Here is a 20,280-nt window from a genome sequence, read left to right on the forward strand (position 1 = left end):
CAATATTTATATATTTGTATCTATTAGGTGCAAGTTGTTTGTAGTACCAATTGTCAACAAAAGAGAAGTGTATTACAAGACAAAATATCTCAGTCGTGTTTGATATAAACTGAAAGATATTTATAATAAGAATATAGAGCTATTTACCAAATTTCAATTAAAATCTTGCCATGTTTCAATTCAAAAGTTACATTGTAACAAAAGTTAGTGAGAATTAAGAAAGGGATTTTTGCTAAGATGTACATTCTCTGTCGTTTTGTTTACAATAAGAAGTTATAAAGATTAGGTTAAAGTAATAATAAACGAGATAAAATGTTCTAGTCTGAGGGTGAGAGACCTAAATAACCATTTTTAAATAACAATCGCCCAAAATCCCTATCAGAATTTTAAACTACCCAAAATACTCACCAGATACTCCAATTTCAGTGGAGTATCAGCTTGATACTCCACTGACATAGGATAGTTCTTTGTGAGTGGAGTATCGACCCATATACTCCTTTGTGAGTGGAGTATCGACCCATATACTCATTTGTCATTGTAGTAATATGTGAGATATTCCTTTGTCAGTGGAGTATCATCAAATATTTTAAAATTTAACTTTTATTTATTTTTAAAATATTTTTAAAAAAATATTTAAAAATGATACTCTACTGGGAAAAAAGTATCATGATTAATACTCCACTAAAAGAGGAGTATCAACCATGATACTCTACTGACAAAGGAGTATCATCCTGATACTCCATTGAAAGTGGCGTATCATCCTGATACTTCAGTATCAGTAGAGTATCTGGTGGGTAATTTTGGGCACCTTTTTTCAGAATGGGTATTTTGGGAAAAAAAGACATCTAAAAAGAGGTATTTTGGGCATTCTTTCCAAGTCTGATATATAAAACAAACATCTCTTTTTTATATATTAAAAGAATAATAGGGGTAAATTTAGCCAATAAAATACGCGTGAAGTTATTTTTTTATTCTTATTTATTGAAAATTTACAAAAATGACACATTATATAATTTATGCTAAAATAAGAAAAATATTTGTTTACTCTGGATATCGAACCCCTGACATTCTGTTAGTAAGTTGATGTCATAACCATTAGGCTACAAAGATCATTTAGTTTATTTTAAAACTCTTGTTAGATAAATCATATTTTCTCTTCTTATCCTATTTTTTTATATTATTTTAACTTTGAACAAATAAAAATATTGGCTATAATGTTATATAATTCCATATATTCAGATTTCATAGTTTTACATATAATTATGAATTCAGTCGTCTTTTATAAATTTTATTACCCTTAAATTGTTTTGATTAAATAAATGCAAAGTGGGTTTTTAATTCTTATAATATTATTTTTGTGTACTTTATTTGAATTAGCTAATTACTGATAGGGGTGTAAAGTGTGGTGAAACCGAACAACTTCATACTCAAGTTTGAGATCATTTTAATTTATAATGTCTTCATTTAAATTTAATATAGTTTTATTTGAATATAATGTAGTCTTGAGTATTACAAATTAAATTTAAACTGAATTCGAGTAAATATTATATATTTTCTTGTCCTAATTAAATAGTTTGTGATGCCTCAGATCCCTGACAAATAGTGTCTAATAAAATAAAGTCTAATTTTTATTTAAACTACGTGGATCACTATTATCCTGAAAATTTTGAATCTTTTACTGGCTAGCAATAACATTCGAAATCTCTACAAAAATTTAATAAATAAATATTAAAAAGCACAAATTACATATATAGTTAATAATAGATGATCACCGAATAAATGTATTAAATTATATGACGAAAAAGTTATATTCTGATTATGTTATGTTCGTCCTATCTATTACTTATTAATTTTTGTCATTATGTACACTAGCTAAAATGACATGTCATTCTTTGTTTATTTTGATATTTCTTTCACACTCACTAATTCAACGACTTTTTTCAAAAATATTCACATTTCTCAACTTTTCTAACTCTCCATATTCACTCTTGATGTTAATAACTAGGTTGATATTTTGAAATGTTGTCCAAGACATGCCTGTACATAACAAGACTAAGTCATATTGACAACCCAAACAATAAGTTGTATGATAATCTAATTTTTGTATTCTGTAATTATATTTCTAGAGTCTGTAAAAATGTTAAGTAGATTAGACTGGAGGATTTTTCTGTGAACAGTCTTCAAGCTAAGGAATAAACTCTGAAAGAAGATCAAATCTTAATCATGCCTCAGAGAGAAGTGTATCAGCTTGGATTTAAATAATGTCGTTCAGGGAAAAATGTTCTAAGTCAGATATCGACAAGTCACAGATCAAGGCATATCGAGAAGTTTGTCGAGAAGTCCAAAATGACCTATAGAAAAGTTCCAAGAGATATTGATAAGTCAATATGCATGTAGTGATCTCAGATATCGACAAGTCAAAAAGAACATGTAGAGAACTAGAGATATCGACAATCATTTCTTCATGTAGATATCTAGAGATATCGACAAGTCAAATCTTCATGTAGAGAACTAGAGATATTGAGAAGTCAAAATCCAATATAGAGAACTGGAGATATCGACAAGTCATTCTACATGTAGAGAACTGGAGACCTTGATAAGTCAAAGACATATGTAGAGAACTCAAGATATCGATAAGTCATTATACTTATCGATATGTGATATATCTATAGAACAAAAGAGATCTCGACAAACTATCTCATAATTCAGAATACAGACAAATTGAATATTCAAGATTATCAGTCAACAAACAATTCTATCAATGAGTTGGAAATACTACAAATGCAGTTTGAAGAATACAAGATCAAGGGCTAAGATTTACTGGACAAAGGATAATCCCAGACCTACAAGATTCTGCACAGATTTGCTAACACTAGAAGTGAAAATAGACAAGATAGCTTTAGAAACCGTGTTTGTACGTTTTAGTGCAATTTTTATAAACTCTTAATGTTGATCTATAAAGCATGCACGGGTCCTTAGTTTAAAAGTATCAAACAGATCTAGAAAAATATCTTGAATTCTCTCTTAAGAATTGTAGTTGAGTTCTTATTTCTAAGAATATAGATTTGTAGCAAAACAAATTTGATTAATACAATCAAGTGAGTTTTTGATAATTTGTTTGTGTGCTTGCAGTTAAACATTTTATCATTAAAAGTTCATATGTGCTTTATTCAATCACAAGCCAAAAACTTTTCAATTTAATTAAAATCCAAGAAAATACATTCACCCCCCATGTTATATTTCATTGCACTCAATATTTGACAAGTGGCATCAGAGCAAAATCAGAAAGTAAACAAATAAAGATCTGGGAAGAATGAGTGCATGGAAAATAAGCAGTATCAAGATACTTGTCTTTGACAAGATAAACTATACATTTTGGAAAAAAATGATGTTATTCATAAGGATGATCAATCCAATATACATTGAAATTCTCAGACATGGACCCTTTATTCCTATGGAAAGGGTTCTTGAAGCAACTGATGGAGACATGGTCATACCTGCACACTTTGCACTTAAAGACCCCTCTAACTACACAAAACCAGAGAAAGAGAAGGTTGCACTGGACAGTGGCTTACAACTCATTTTAATTGAGTCTCTTGATAATGTAATGTACAATAATATTATTAATTATGAGTCAGCTAAACAGATCTGGGAGAAAATAGAGATCTTGTGTGAAGAAACATAAGAGGTTAGATCTAATCAAAGAAGGATCTTGGTTTCATAGCATGAAGGTTTTATGGCTAAACCAAAGGAAATCATAACTAAGGTTTTTGATAGATTCAAAAAACTGATAAATGATTTGTAACTTCATGACAAGTATTATGAAGTTGAAGATGTCAACCTAAAATGTTTGCTCACTCTTCCTGATCACCTGGAACAAAAGATATCTACAATAAGAGAGGGAAGAGATTTAGGCAGAATAACTTTGGAGGTTTTGTATGGTATTCTCAAGACCTATGAGCTGGAAATGTTACAGAGGAAGTCATTGAAAGCTAGTCAATGACATGTTATGGATGTGTCAAGTGCCTTGGTAGCAAATGACAACAAAATGTCTGAAGATGAACTGGAACCCCAGACTCAAGTTGTTCAAGCTGTTGAGCAGAAAAACAAGGAGCCACAAAAATAAGTCATTTTAGAGCTGGAAGAGGATGAGTTTTACACTCTTGATGAACTAGATGAAATGGATCAGTTAATAGCTTACCTTGCAAGGAAATTTTCAAACATCAGAGTTAAAAGCCTAAGTACTGGAAGAGTAAAGGCCAAATATCCAACAACAACAACTGAAAAGGAAAAACTCAGTTTAATGCAACTGAAAAATGTGGCTACAAGTCAGGATCTATGAACAAATCAATGATGAGGTCCTACAACTGTGATGAAACTTGGTCACTTTGCCACAGAGTGTAGAAAGCCAAAGAAGGTGAAAAAAAGGCTTATTTGAAACTGGAAGAAAAAATGAAGCACTCTTAAGAAAGCAACAGGGAAAGCTTATATTACAGAGGGAAAAAAATTGGATGATATAGATGATGAGGATAATTGTGAAGAATACGAAAACTATGCTCTCATGGCCTTGGAGCAAGGAGAATCATCTGCATCTAAATCAGAGGTACATATCCTAACTACCATATATTTAAATGATGCACAATATAAGGAAACTGTTGAGAAAATGAGTGTGAAAATATTTCACATTCATACAAGCATGATGGAAGCTACGGAGAAAGTGAGTAGGCTGTAAAAAATTAATAAAAACTTGATATTGAGAAACAGGAGCTAGAACTGAAGCTTGTTGGTCTTGAAGCAGTTAAACAAGAAAATGAGTATCTCAAGAACAGGCTTAAGTGTGCTGGAAAAATGGAAGCAGTATTGAGAGAAAGAATTGAGAAAAATGATTTGAAGCTCAAATCTTCAAGAATGCATCTCAGTTGATTGGTCAGTATCATGAGAAAAATAAACCATGTGCTAACGTAGTTATTGGTTTGGACTATGAGGCCTTGAATTCTCACAAGAAAATTGAAGTTGACAAAGGGAAAGACAATGTGAACGAAGATGTTCATGTGATGCTGAAGAATGTATATGCACCTTTGTTTAAAGCTTGTGTTGTGAATTTCAGTGAAGTGGAGTTGGAAATCAAGCAAGAAATTGCAGATGAAGACAAAGAGAAGAAAGATGCAGAATGTACTCCCATCACTGAATGTGAGAAGAAACCTGTAGTAAGCCAAGATGGTAAGACACCAACAAAGGAGATCAAGATTGAAAACACTGGAAAGAAGAAGAAGAACATGAATGAAAAAATAGGTGTGAACAAAAGTAACAAATATGCCTATGTTGCAAATGCTCCAAGAAAGAAATGTCAGAAATGTGACTCAACAAATCATCTAACTCACCTTTGTATGGAGCCAAAATATGGAGCATGCAAGTACAATGAGGCACAAGCTGAAGATTGATATTCTTTCTGTGATAAGTTTGACTGTATTCCTTGCAACATGAAAGTTATGACCAATTGTCATAAGTTGAGAAAAGATCTTAAAGAAGTCAACTTTAGATATGTGATTAAAGATGAAAATGTAGATCAAACTAAGAATGTAGTTTCATTTGAATGTTCAAGTTCTACTTCTGCAAATTTTGTGAAAATGAAGAAAGTGCCCAACACTGCTTGTGTAGCTAAACACACTTAGAACTCATTGTGTGCTGGACAAGAAGAATGAAGTCATATGAATCACTGATAATGGATGTTCCAGGCATATGATATATGATAAAGCCCTACTATCACAGTTTAAGGAGATGGCTGACCCATTGGTGACTTTTTGAGACAACAACAAAGGATTTACAATCGGATATGGCAAGTTAATTTTTGGTAATGTTGTCATTGATGATGTAGCACTAGTTGTTGGTCTTGAAGTGAATCTTATCAATGTCATCCAATTCACAGACAAAGGTTTTAAAGTAATATTTGACAAAGAAGATTGTTCAATCACTAGCAAGAAAACTGGTGAAGTTGCTCTGAAAAGAGCAAGGAAAGAAAGCTTGTTTGTTGCAGACTTAAATTCAGCAAACAAGGATGAAATATGTTGCTTCTACACCAATACATCCAGTGAGCAAAGCAAACTCTGGCACAAGAAACTCTCCCACCTGAATTACAAAGCAATCAACACCTTGATGAAGAGGGATTTAGTGAGAAACATGCCAACTCTGGAATTTGCTCAAGATGAAGTTTGTGAAGCTTGTCAAAAAAGAGAAAACGAAGAGGTCCAGTCACAAGAGCAAAATTATGAATTCAATAAGTGCTCCATTATAGCTAATTCATATGGACATGTTTGTACCGATCAATTTCATGTCTATATTCAGAAAGAAATATGTGTTGGTGATGGAGGATGACTACTCAAGATACACTTGGGTGAAATTTATGCATTCAAAGGATGAAACTCCAAACATCATTATTGAACATGTATAGAAAGTTGAGAAACAGACTAAAGATCAAAATTATGTCAAAAGATTGAGGAGTGATATTGGTATAAAATTCAGGAATGTAATTCTAAGTGAATTCTATAAATACAAGGGCATTGTTCAAGAGTTTTTAGCTGCAAGAACACCTCAACAGGATGGCGTGGTTGAAAGAAAAAATAGAACTCTAGTTGAAGCTACAAGAACAATGCTGCAAGATGCCAATCTACCAACCAGTTTTTGGAAAGAAGCCGTTAACATTGCATGTAACACTCAAAACAAATATTTAGTCAACAAAAACCATGCCAAGTCACCCTACTCACTTTTTTCTAAAAGAAAGCCTACTATAAAGCATCTACATGTGTTTGGAAGCAAATGCTTTATGCTCAAAGAAAACTCTGAATATGTTGGAAAATTTGACTCTAAAGTATTTGAAGCTATTTTTCGAGGATATTCATTGGAAAGGACTGCCTACAGAGTCCATGTGTTAGAGGATAAGAACATTATAGAAAGCACATATGTGACCTTTGATGATGACAAGTATCCAGGCTTAGAACGCCTTAATAAAAATGAAGTTGAAGCCTCAAAATTTGGAAAATCTCAATATTGACAGTGATTCTGAAGATGAAGCCGACGTCAACACAAACAATCGAATGGAGGAAGAATCAAGTGAACCAGTGAACTGTGAAAATGAGAATTCATCTCAAGATAGAAGCACACCTGAATTTGGTGGCACAAACTCAGGGGGAGAAAGAGATGATAGTTTTGCAAGTCATGCCAATAATGAAGAAAATGAAGACAACTCTAGTCAACAAGATCACACCAGAAAATGGGATAGGAGTCACATAAGAGATGTTATAATTGATGATCCTAATGCTGGAGTAAGGACAGAAATGCCACTGCAAATGAGTGTTTGCATGCATGCTTTCTGTCTCAAATTGAGCCTTTGAAAACCGAAGAAGCGCTACATGATCCTGACTGGATAACTGCTATGCAAGAAGAGCTAAATCAAATATGAAAGAAATAAAGTTTGGGAATTGGTTCCTGCACTAAAGAACAGAAGTATCATTGTAATAAAATGGGTGTATGGAACAAAATGAACGAAAATGGAATTGTAACAAGGAACAAAGCAAGACTGGTTGCCAAAGGCTACTCACAAGAAGAAGGAATTGATTATGATGAAATTTTTGCTCCAGTTGCAAGACTTGAAGCAATAAGAATCTTTCTTGCATTTGCTGCACATTCGAATTTCAAGGTGTATCAAATGGATGTGGAAAGTACATTCCTTAATGGTGAATTGGAAGAAGAAGCCTATGTACAACAACCACCTGACTTTGAAGATCCAGAATTTCCAAACTTTGTTTATAAACCGTTAAAGGCTCTTTATGGATTGAAGCAAGCACCTAGAGAATGATATGACACACTATCAAAATTTCTACTTGAACACGGATTCACTAGAGGGACAATTGACAAGACTCTATTCTAAAAGCAACATGGTAATGACATTTTCCTAGTACATATTTATGTGGATGATATAATTTTTGGTTCCATAAATGAAAAGTTATGTCAAAAATTCTCAAGACTCATGCAGAGTGAATATAATATGAACATGATATGAGAACTAAGTTACTTCCTTGGCCTTCAAGTTAGCCAATGAACTGATGAAATCTTTATCAGTCCAACTAAGTATGTCAAAGAAATTTTAAAGAAATTTGGAATGGTGGACTGCTTACTTGCATCAACTCATATGTCTACAGCTACCAAGTTGGATGAAGATAAGAAAGGAAAAAGTGTAAACATATCAAGTTACAGAGGAATAATTGGATATTTGATGTACTCAACTGCAAGTATGTAATAACCCCAATTTTTGGAAATTTTTGAAACCCTTATGAATAGTGATTTTGCAGATTATGCTGAATAAGAAAACTTTTCATGCCACACTATGTAGGGGTTCTGTTATTGATATTCTGAGATTTTATAAGTACTCTATATGGTATATAAGTGTATGTAAAGATCGTCAGAATCCAATTCCGAACACTTTGATTTTTCCCGGAAATCCACCAGATACAGAAAGAAGTGAGTATAAGGTAACAGGATAAATATGATTTAAATTCAAGGATTTTAAGAGGGGATCATAAAAAGGAATATAATGTTTTGAGAAAGGTTAAGGAAACCTTAGTAATAAGATCCCGGGTATGATCCCTCAAACGATAAACGAAAACGAAAGCTAAGCGAATCGTATAACAGATCAGCGGTCATTAGCCAAATAATTAAAAGCTAATCAAAGAGATTAGTGGGGATGATGTCATCAAACCAATGAGAAGAGGACAAAGGAGGGAGGGTGACATCACATGGTGACATAAGCATGACCAAGCAAGTGTGTTGTTGGATGATTGTGAGCCACACAATATTTACCATGGTAACAACCTAATTAACAAGCAAAACAAACACAAAAATCAAAAGCAACCAAAACAAAAACATTTTCTTCTTCCCCCACTCTTTGCTCTCGGCTTTTCCATGAAAAGCAAAGGAGAAAATTTCAAAAATCAAGCTACACAACTTCATAATTCAAGAGGTTTATTTTTTTAGCTTCCATAATTCATAACTAAGATGAGCCATAAGTTTAAGCTTAAAATTCCATGTTTAACATAGCTAATCAATTCATCAAAGTTCTTGGTGAATAGTGTTTTCAAGAAACTAACTTTGTGTTTTCTTATGTTTTCTTCAAGATCCAAGCTTAGTAAAGATAGTTAGTGGTTATTTAAGGCTTCCTAAGTGATTCTCCACTCTCCAAGGAAGGTATAACCCCTCCAAACCCTAACTTTACTTTGAGTATTAGGTTTGGTTTTGTTTGTTATAGTTCATGAGAGCATGATTCTTGTATGTTTAGAGTTTGGATGGAATTATAATGATTTTGGATTATAAATCTTGGTTGTTGGTTGATGAACCTTAAGTATAATTAGTAGCTCTTGTTTGAGATTGAATAAGTTGGAAAAATCATGAGGTTATGGACTGAGTTAGTAAGTTTTGGATGAAGTTTGGTGGTATTGGTGGTTATGGGTTGATTTGTGGTTGATTGTGGTTGATTGGAGTAGTTTAAAATTTGGTAATCGCGTAAACATAGCCGTCGTAATGTCCGATTTACTTTAAGACTGTTTTGTTCTTAACAATCAGGACCCGTGAACTCACAGTTAGGTTTTGACCATTTCCATGATTAGATAGTTAATGTTACGAGCTTCGTTTTGATATGTGGTTTGTTTGAATCCGATGTACGGTTTAGGAGAAACGGCCGTTTTAAGTAACGGCGTTTCGCGACCGAACCATTACCCCTCACCTTACTTTGAAACCTTGGTTAAGGACTTTAAATGACTAATTGTGGTATGAAACAATTATGTTAAGTGGATTAGGCAGTTGGTAAGGTACTCGCGAAAGAATCACTTTAAAATTCTTAATGGTTAATTTATTAAAAATGGTGGAGCCGAGGGTACTCGAGCGACGTAAGTGAATCGTTAAGCGCAAAAGCAAGCGTTAGAGTCTAATTGGTTAAAGTCTAGTTTCTTAAGCGACCGGGGTTTAATTCTGACTTATGTTGTTGTTCATAGGTTGTCGGACCCACTCTAAGCTTAAGTCTATCCGGGAGCACTCAGGCAAGTTTTCTACCCGTATAACTGTTGTTGTGATGTATATGTGTATATGCATGATCTTGTGATAAATGCATGTTTGTTATTAGCAAATTCTTGCGATATATTGTAGCATGTGATATGGTATATATGCATGCCTATTTCGTATTCTTGATTTATATATCTGTTGGTACAAATGCTTATGAGTTGCATAATACCTATGCTAGAGATAAGCAGTAGTTGCGTATACCCTGAGGATAGAGGACCCAAAGGTGAACCCTTTTCTAAAACCGGGAGTAGATGTTCCCGAGTATATGATATATATATAGTTATATATATATATTGATATAGTTTTCAAAACTATTAATCGAATAAGGTTTATTCGATAACTTTATTTTATTTAATGAATATTACATGAATATTCATTCGAGGACTTATGACTCAGTTTATATTATTTAATGAATATTATTTCGAATATTCATTCGAGGACTTATGACTCAATTTATATTATTTAATGAATATTATTTTGAATATTCATTCGAGGGCTTATGACCCCGTTTATTTTATTAATGAATATTATTTTGAATATTCATTCGAGGACTTATGACTCCGATTATTTACTAAGTAATATTCTTTATTTTATTAAAAAATAATGTTTCGATAATCAAACTTATTTTGATTATTCAAATAAAGATAGTACTTTCGTATAAGTATATCTTTGGTTATTTAATACCCATTTCAAGTATGAGTTTAACACTTCTACTTCGATTATTTTATAGAGATTATCCTTTTTGGGAATATTATTATTTAAATAATAATATTCAGATATTTTCTAATATATTGGGACTGATTTATTTTAATAAATCAGCAGTACTCTAAACATTCTTAAAAATGTTTTCGAGTCTTCAAATTGACTTTTAAAGTTTAGAGCGGATCCCAAAACTCATTTTCAAATTTAAGATCTTCCTTTTTAAAGGGGACTTGAATACTCGTTCAAAAATCTAAAGGATCCGGCTCTGTGGTGTATTTTATATTCGCAACGAGGTTGCTGTTTTGATAAATAAATTGATTACTTACCCAACGTTCGGGAAGTAAGTCCATCTATTTGAGTCGGCATAAGCAACATGGGCTCAGCGGGCGTCCATGAAAGTGTAAGTGGCTCAGTGGGAGTCCATCAAATGCATAAGTGGCTGAGTGGCAGTCCAGCATAAGGTCCTATTGCGGCCAGGGTGATGACCAGTGGGGAATTCGTCCATCTACTAGTAGAAAAGGTTAATTTTTGGTATCTTTGCCTGATCAACAAGATATCAGGTTTATGCCAAGGTTTTCTCCTTTCCAAATTCATTGGATATTGCAACTCTGTTTATAATTTTCATAACAGAGGTTTTCAAGGAGTGTATGAAATGTATATATATATGTGTATATATATATCGGGACTTAATGAAGTATCTCGTAACTTCATTATTTATAATGATATTCAAAGATTGAATGTATTCAAATCTTGTCTTGTAGTCTCATCTATGTGATGAACTTTTGAAACTAATTATAACTTGAACGGTGGTAGTTCAAGTAGTATTCGAAAAAGATATAAGCATATTGAAGTATCTTGTAACTTCATCTTTTCAACTTATATCTGGTTAATGATTATCTTATGCATGACAAAGATTTTCACAAAAATATTGAGACAAGGTTAGATATATGAGATCACCTTGCAACGATAGTTTTATACAGTTATAAACTGGAACTCTGTGTATATTATACTTGGCAGAGGATTTCAAAGATTTTGAAAAGTATATATGTATATATACTGAATATTTTGCAACTTCGTCGCGTTAAGATATCAGCTTGGTTCATTTCTTCTTGACCAAGACTTTCATGAGTACTATGAGAATGCTCATATATAGTTAATCATTATACATATTATTTTGGTGGGCTTGTTGCTCACCCTTGCTTTCTTCTTTCATCACACAACAACAGATAGAAAAGATGAACATGACCAAGCTCCCAATTCGCGAGCGGATAGGAAACGTTCCGCAGTTTCCTATAGGCGTTGATGTCGCTGCAGCTGAGGTAGGAACTACCAATAGGGCTAGGCTTTCAACTTTTGATGTACCAGACTTATGTATCTTTATCAATTGTAATAATGGCAAAGAAATGTAAATCTATTCAGAAACCCTTTTAAGGTGTAATGGCATATAATTTTGGAATAAAATGACTCATGTTATTTTTGGATATTCATCTCTGAGACTATAACTTGTGGTGTGTGTGTTTATTGTGGGGTCACAGTACAGAGTAGTTGATTGTTTATTAAGATTGGGTGTTATTAAGGGTAATGGAACTCGTGACAACCCGGATCCCCGACCCCGGATTTGGGGGTGTTACAGAAATGGTATCAGAGCCAAGCGTTATAAACCTCAGAGATGATGTGACGTTAAGATAATAAGTTCACTAAGATAATAAGAACTCTTGCCAAGTTCATAGTCGGGCTACCTAACGTAGTATTGACAGTTAAAACCCTTATGGGAACCCTTATAAATATCGTGATAGAAGCGTAGTTCGTTATCGTATATGGTAGCGGGACTCCGAACCCTGAGGTTGAGGAGCAACAACGCGATGATGTTTTATTACTTATTGGAGATCAGATTATGGATCCGATAGAGTGTCCTAACGCGGGATCGGATGATGTTCATATTGAGGATGTAGCGGTTGAGGATGTTGTCCTAGAAGGGATAGTTGCTGAGGAGGATCCCATGGAGGATCCTGACAAGAATGAATAAAGGACCACTGATGAATTGATGACCATGGTTAGGTCGACTACCAGAGGTAGGATTGGTCGGTCACTACCGGAGGTTCGTTCAAGTTTGTAAAGATAGTAGCCCCCTTTAACGCGGCTTACTCATAAGACTGAGAAGTTTGAATGGACAGAGAAATGCGAGAACAACTTTCAAGAACTAAAGCAAAGATTGGTGATGGCCCCTATGTTGGCATTGCCGGATGGAAAAAGGAGATTTTGTGATTTGTATTGACGCTTCGCATAAGGAATTAGGGTGTTTCTTATACAGCACAACAAGGTAATCGCGTACGCGTCAAGACAATTAAGGGAATATAAAATTCGATATCCCCACCCATGAGCTTGGGCTCGTGGCAATAGTTTTACCCTGAAGATTGGAGGCACTACTTGTATGGAGAGAAGTGCAAGATTTACACAAGCCATAAGTGCTCTAGTGCATTTTCACGCAGAAAGAGCTCAACATGCGCCAGAGGAGGTGGTTAGAGCTAATCAAGGATTACGATTATGAGATTCTTTATCATCCAGGGAAAACCAAAATGGTGGCTAATGCCCTTAATATAAAGGAGAGACTCAAGATGAAAATGTCTTTGGGAGATCTGATAAGAGATTTTGAGAAAATGGAAATAGAAGTGAAGGTAACCGGAGCCGGTACCGAAACGCTGTTTGAGATTGCAATATAGCCCGAATTATCGAAAAAGATCATATTGTGCCAAGAAAAAGTGATGAATGAAGGCAGAGAGTCAGTGACTGGAGAAGAGATTAATACCAAGAAAGATGATAAGGGAATAACGAGGTATTCCTACAGAATTTTGGTTCCAAACGTTTAAGAGCTTAAGGACTGGATCTTAGATGAAATCCATAGCTCGAGGAATAAGATTTAGGGCAAACCCCGAATGTGATAGTCAGGGAGGTTGCCATTAAGAAAGAAGGAGCCCATAACATAATGAAGTGGAAAATAAGGATTTTAACGTTTAAGATAACCCCAAGTATGGGAGAAGGATGAAACATTTCATACTAAGGAAACAAAAGGTCGAGTAAGGAAAGTAGACCTGAGACGGTACTCCTATACGGCAATTCATGGACCTGTCTAAAGAGAACTTAGACTATTATCCCCAACCACCACCCTGAGGGGACATTGCGGTGGGAAAATCTTTCAGGACCTTTAAGTCACTAAGCTCTCGGAGTTCCAAGGAACAAGCGAACCCAGTCGAGGCAAGAGCCTGGCTAAAGGAAATATAGGAATCATTTGAGATTCTAAATGATTAACGAATCACAAAAGACTGTTTTGTCACTTACCCTCCTAAGAGAGAGGCCACCCGCTGGTGAAAGGCCAAGGAAGGCACGGAGCAAGAGATTATAATAAACTGATTTAAGTTCAGTCAATTGTTTTCAGGAAAGTACTTCCCAAGGTTATGGAGACAGTGTAAAAGCTTTAGAGCCAGAACAAAGGCAGACGAGTATGATGAATTATGAATCTAAGTTGTAAAGGTTATCAAGATTCGTTCTGAGGACACGAATCCAGAATGACGGGATGTTTGAAATCAATGCTTATGGTGTGTTGGTTCATGAAATAATGATAAGAGAAAGGAAAATAAAAAGAAAATGAAGTGGAAAGGAATATAAAGGCAATAGAGTTTGAGGTATGATAAGGGAGTTGGGTATGAGGAAACCCTAAAGACTCGTAGCAATAGAAATAGAAAAGTATGTGTTAGGTCACACTTTCACTGTAGAGGGGGTGAATACAGTGTTTATTACAATCAAATCAAACTTCAAGAACTTATGTAACAGAAAACAAACTTTATTGAAACAATAAACTCTGTTACAATCTGGAACTGTTATCTCTCAGTGATGAACAAAATATCATGAGAGCTGCTAGGGTTACAGTAAATAATATTCTCGATAATGATAACACTTATAGTGTAAACCCTATGTCTGTGTTTATATATTACACAGTTACAAGATAATCGCTAATTGATATGGAATATAATTCTGCTTCCTAATATATATCAATCAGATATCTTTTCTTCCAAGTATTCCATTCTTTACGGAATTCCTTCTTCATGCATATCTCTTCTTATGTTTATCTTGATCTTCTTAACTTTAATCAGCTACTGTCCTTATCTGATCGTCCTTCAGCACTTAAGTTCTGATATCTATCTCCTGATGCTTATCTCCTGATAACATAAGTACTGATATCCCTTAAGTCCTGACGTCCAATATAAGTACTGATCTCCAGTTAAGTACTGATTTGTCCTGTTCAAATAAGATCTGAAATCTAAACATAAAACATAATAGCCATGACATTATCAAATATATCTAACAATCTCCCCCAACTTGTAAATTAGCAAAATATACAAGTTTAACAGATATTTGATGATGTCAAAAACATTAAGTACAAATGCATGAGAATTAGACAAGATAACTACAACTTACAGTCCTTAAAGCTTTTACCAATTCAACTTCTGATAACAACTTTAGTCTGTATACACATCAGAATTTAAGCAGTTGTAGATCTTCGACTTGGCTTCATCATTTTCTGATCTCTCTGATGTCAGGAGTTGTTCTGAGATAATTCTTCAACAAACATTTCTCAGCATATCTGAGTTCATCAATCATTCTCCATTTGACATCTTTAAGCTCTGCAGTATCTTCACCAGTTTGAAATATTGCAGCTCTGAGATCATTAATCTTTGCTTTTCTCAACTCCTGATCTAGTCTTATGACATAAGCTTTCTCAGACTCTAGATTGAATTCAAGCCCCTTAATACCAAGATATGTTCTGATCTGTGCAGTATTAGGCTTCATATCAATAATATCACCATTATGATTTTCGTACTTTGGAACATATATGCTGTCAGACTTAACAGAATAAAGTCTTTTCTGTCTCTGAATCTGTTCTTTCAAATAGTTTGCAGCAGTCCCTGTCAATCTGTCATCCACTTGAAGTAAGAATAATACATGCTCCAATTCTTCAAAATACTTCAATGGAATGGCATTTTGTCTTATATGATAAACCCTACCATCTGTCATGAAATACAACAAGATGTGTTCCTTCAAGTAGGTATGGTAAACCATTTGTACAGATTCCAATTGATTCAATCTTTCAGGAGTTGCTCCAATTCCTGGTTCACTCAAGGAAGTTGGATCATTGGTAGTGTTGTGTACTCTTCTTTCATCAGCACTTCCCAATCCAGTTTTATCTCTTGCTTCCTTTCCAGTAACTACTCTAGCTTCAAAACGACTTGCAGTAGTCTTCAAAGGTTGAGTTTGTTTTGCTTTAGTGAATCCTGGTAGGAGTGTTTTTGATCTTCCTTCTGATATCAAGTTAACTTGAGCTGTGTCAGAGGTTACTTGCTTCTTTTGAATATCAGAACTTTTAATTTCTTGACTCTGAACAACTTGAGCCATGTCATAGGTTGTTTTAAGAACTTTTCTTGAAGTCAGAGCAAGATTATCTTCTTTATCAGTAATTTCTTCATCAACAGGAGGTACATAAACTTTAACAGGTTCACCAACCTTTTCTTTACCCTTGGATCTTGGATCTATCTTTGGTTGTGATTTAGCAAATGTTGCTTCAGTTTGTGCCTTTTCTTTAATCACAATACCTTTTAGTTTTGGAAGTGACTTTTTACCAGAAGCTTCAAATTTAGATGTGGCTTTCTTTGATTTAAGTCTAGCTTCTTCTTCCTTTAAACTTTCCAAGTCCATTCCTGGATTTTCTTGAAGAAATAACTGTCTTGACATTTCTTCATCAAGATCTAGAAGTTCATCAGAATTTATTCTTTTACCAGTATCAGAACTTATTCTCTTCCCAGTATCAGAACTTATCCTGTGACTTGCAATTTCAGCATTTCTTGATGAGAATCTTTTACCTTGACTATGACCTCCACCCATTCCAGAGTTTCCTTGGTCATCTTTTTCATCATCCTTTCCTTGCAGTGTCTTGTCATCCTTGCATTTGGACTTAATCACTTTCTCCCCCTTTTTGGCATCAGCAGGAAGTAGAAGAGAGATAAGCAATTCCACTGAAGATTGGATTTCAGTCAGCTGTGATTGCTGAGAAGCTTGATTTTGCAGAATTTTATCAATCTGTGCTTGTTGACGATCTTGAGTCTTCTCAATATAAGCAATCCTGTCCATAAATGGTTGAAAGAACTTTTTCTTATCAAGTTTCCAAACTTGTTCTTGTTTGATAAAGTTCTCCTGAATCTTGTGTATTTCTGCATGAGTAGTTGAATGAAGACCTTGTAGATGTTTAGTACTCAATGCAGTGACACGAAGCTGAATTTTGAAATCATCAGAATTTAACATTTCATCAGCTTTAGTCAAGTGCTCAGTAAGATGTAACGTAGATGGAATACATGAGACTGAGTTCCATTCCTTAGTCCACTCCTGTCCTGCAGGAGTTTCACTCCAAGGCACTGGTGGTTCCTCTGTAACAAACTTCTTTACTAGGTCAGACTTAGAAAGAGGAATGTGTCCTGAAGGACCTGCTGCATCAGTATTTGCAGTTGGAGCAGCATCACCAGTATCTCCAGCATGTGCAGCATCAGAACTTATAGAATCAGTATCATCTGATATAATAGCAGTGTGAGTAGCAATGGAGGCGTCAGCATCCTCTAATTGCTGATCTGATGCTAAGGTCTGATCAACAGCCATATCCTGATGCTCACCTAAAGTCTGATCATCAGTGTCTAGATGCAGAGAAGGTGACTTAGATAATTCCGGAGTTTGAATAGCATCAGTAACAGGTGTTGGCAAAAGATTTGTTGCTGTTGGAGCTTCTAAGAAAATTACTCCAGGCACAACTAAGTGTTGATCAGCATTATCAGCACTTGTGCCTTGATTACCAGGAGACACAGATGGGAAATTAGCCTTGTCAGATATAGTTTCCTGAGATGGAGTAGATGGAGAAGAAGTAACTGGATCAAATTCTTTTTCTTGTGAGATCAGAGATTCCTGATCCCCTTCCTTAGCTGCTTCCTCCTCATCATCTGAAACTGGCCTTTTGGCCCTCTGTTTCTTGTATTTCCTTGGTAATGTAGAGTCCTTGGAAGTTTCAGGAATTGTCATTTTTCTAAGCCTCTTGAGAAGCTTAGATCCTCCAAGTTCAGAATCCTTCTGAGAAATCTTTTTCTCAGCTGCAGTTACCACAGGTTCTGAAGAAAGAATCTGTTCCTCAGAATCTGATTCATCTCTCAAAGTAATCCTCCTCTTCTTCTGAGGTGTTTGAGAAACAGTCTTTGTTCTCTTTGACTTAGAAGATGTAGGCTTCACATAGGACTTGAGATATGTTCTGAGAGATGGTTGAGAGGTTTGAGGTGGCTGAGTAGAGGTGGTAGGTGCTGATGAACCAGGTTCTGATGTTTGAACATCAGGATAAAGTGCAGTGTACTTAACAGGATCATAGGTGAGTAAGGCTTGTTTGACAGATAAAGGTATTAAGAGGGGTCTTAACACAGCCTTTTTATTATCAGAAGATAATAAATCAGTAAAAGCTCTCTTAGCTATTCTGAAAGATGGAATTAGATCACCAAAATTTTGGGGCTGATTACAACAAAAACTATAAATAAGCTGACAAAATCTTGCAAAATATACAGTATTGCGATCTTCTGTCATCCTATCCCCAATAAAAGCTAAGACCGCTCGTGCATAATCAAAATCAGTGTGATTTAGAAGTGCATACCCGATTTGTTGGCTGAATATGGGAATTGCATCAAAATTTGAACATTTGTTGGCGAAAGCTTTGGTAATGCAATCAAAGAAGAAACTCCATTCCCTCCTTATGAAAGATCTCTTCAACTGTCCAAGCTTGGTCAATGTTCCTTCATATCCCAGACTAACCATCATGTTTTGAAGAACTGAGTCATCAACAGTAGAATAAACACAGTCCTCAGGTAGCTGTAATGCCTGTCTAATTGTAGACAAAGTCACAACATACTCATCTTCCCCTGATGAAAATATTATACTTGGGGACCCTTGAGCACCACCATTGTCATATACTCCACTCCTCCAAAACTCCAGTACTTGAACGCCAGAAATGGATGTAGGCTCAGTTAGAGCAAACCCAATATCAGAACTAGTGAGAAAGTCCTGAATGAAATGAAGTTCAGAGGGTGCCTCTGTAGTGTTTAGTATCGCAGAGAAGTTATTAGGAACAAACTTTGCTCCATCAAAGAGAATGTCCTTGGGTGCCATTATGTTTGGAAAGAAATCGGTAACCTGTAATGTGTTTGAGAAAATGCCTCTTAAAAGAAAATCGTCAGTAGATGAGAGAGGTGAAAAGTAAAGAGAGAGATAAAATATAAAGGTAAATAAAAGATTTGACAATCTTTGCTCTCTTTTACTTATACACAAAAAGTAACCGTTGAGGACACATGGCAGACATGCATTTAAAAGTAGTGGTAAATACCTTGACACCTGTTATACATGGAGAAGGCAAAAAGTAATGGGCACGGTAAATAAGGAATAATTACCACCCACTTGCAGTTTTTCAAGGAAAAACCGTTCCACTTACCTAGATTCCATTAAGCAAGGTGAATCAGTTTTAATTTAAAATTGAAACTGTTCCCACTAATTCAAATATTTTACTCTGCAATATCAATATTCTGAAAAAAACTGTGTGTGAGAATGAGTAAAATCAATCAGTTAAGTAAGTTCTGATAAAACATTATCAGAACTTAAAGTCAGACACAATTTATACGATCATCAGAATATTTATCAGGATTTATCAATGCGTATCAAAATTTCTCAGAGACAAGATCATATGACAAAAACAAATTCCATTAATATATCAAAATAATACATTGATGAAATTGAAATTACATCAGAACTTTTACAATCTTGTCCTAAGCTTCTAAATCTAACATCAACAGCCTTAGTCCTTGCTAAGAAGCCTGACAAAGCTGAGGATGAAGAAGAACAGGAAGAAGACGAGATTAAGTCATCTTCCTCTTCCTATCTTCGACAAACAAGATAGCGAGTCGAATGATTCGCTCTTGCTGACGGATAGCTTCCCGCCTTTCCGCCTCCAATCGATCAAGATGAAGCTGATAGTCCATCTCGAAGAACAGAAGTCGGTTCAGCACCGCCTGTGGGACAGAGCCCCATATCTCTTCAGGAATGGCAGTTACATGCCACTCCTGCTGCCAGTCGGCGCAGCTTAGCTCCATATGAAAATTTTGGTAATTCAAAAACATGTTGAATCGGACCATGATGTTTTTGAAAAAGAATATGAAGTTAAGATTGTGAGAAAAATTGATGGAAAGGCTAATGTGAAGTGGCTGTTTATATAGGCAAGAGAATGCCAGGAGACGCGAAGATATTTAATGCTGACAGATAGAGTTAAGTCTACCTCGTCTCCCTAGACTTGAAAAAGAATAACAGTCATTTGAAAAGGAATGTGCACATGTAACAAGAGTGAACTGTTCA

The sequence above is a fragment of the Apium graveolens genome, chromosome 2 (assembly GCF_009905375.1).
Source record: "Apium graveolens cultivar Ventura chromosome 2, ASM990537v1, whole genome shotgun sequence".
Lineage (NCBI taxonomy): Eukaryota > Viridiplantae > Streptophyta > Magnoliopsida > Apiales > Apiaceae > Apium > Apium graveolens.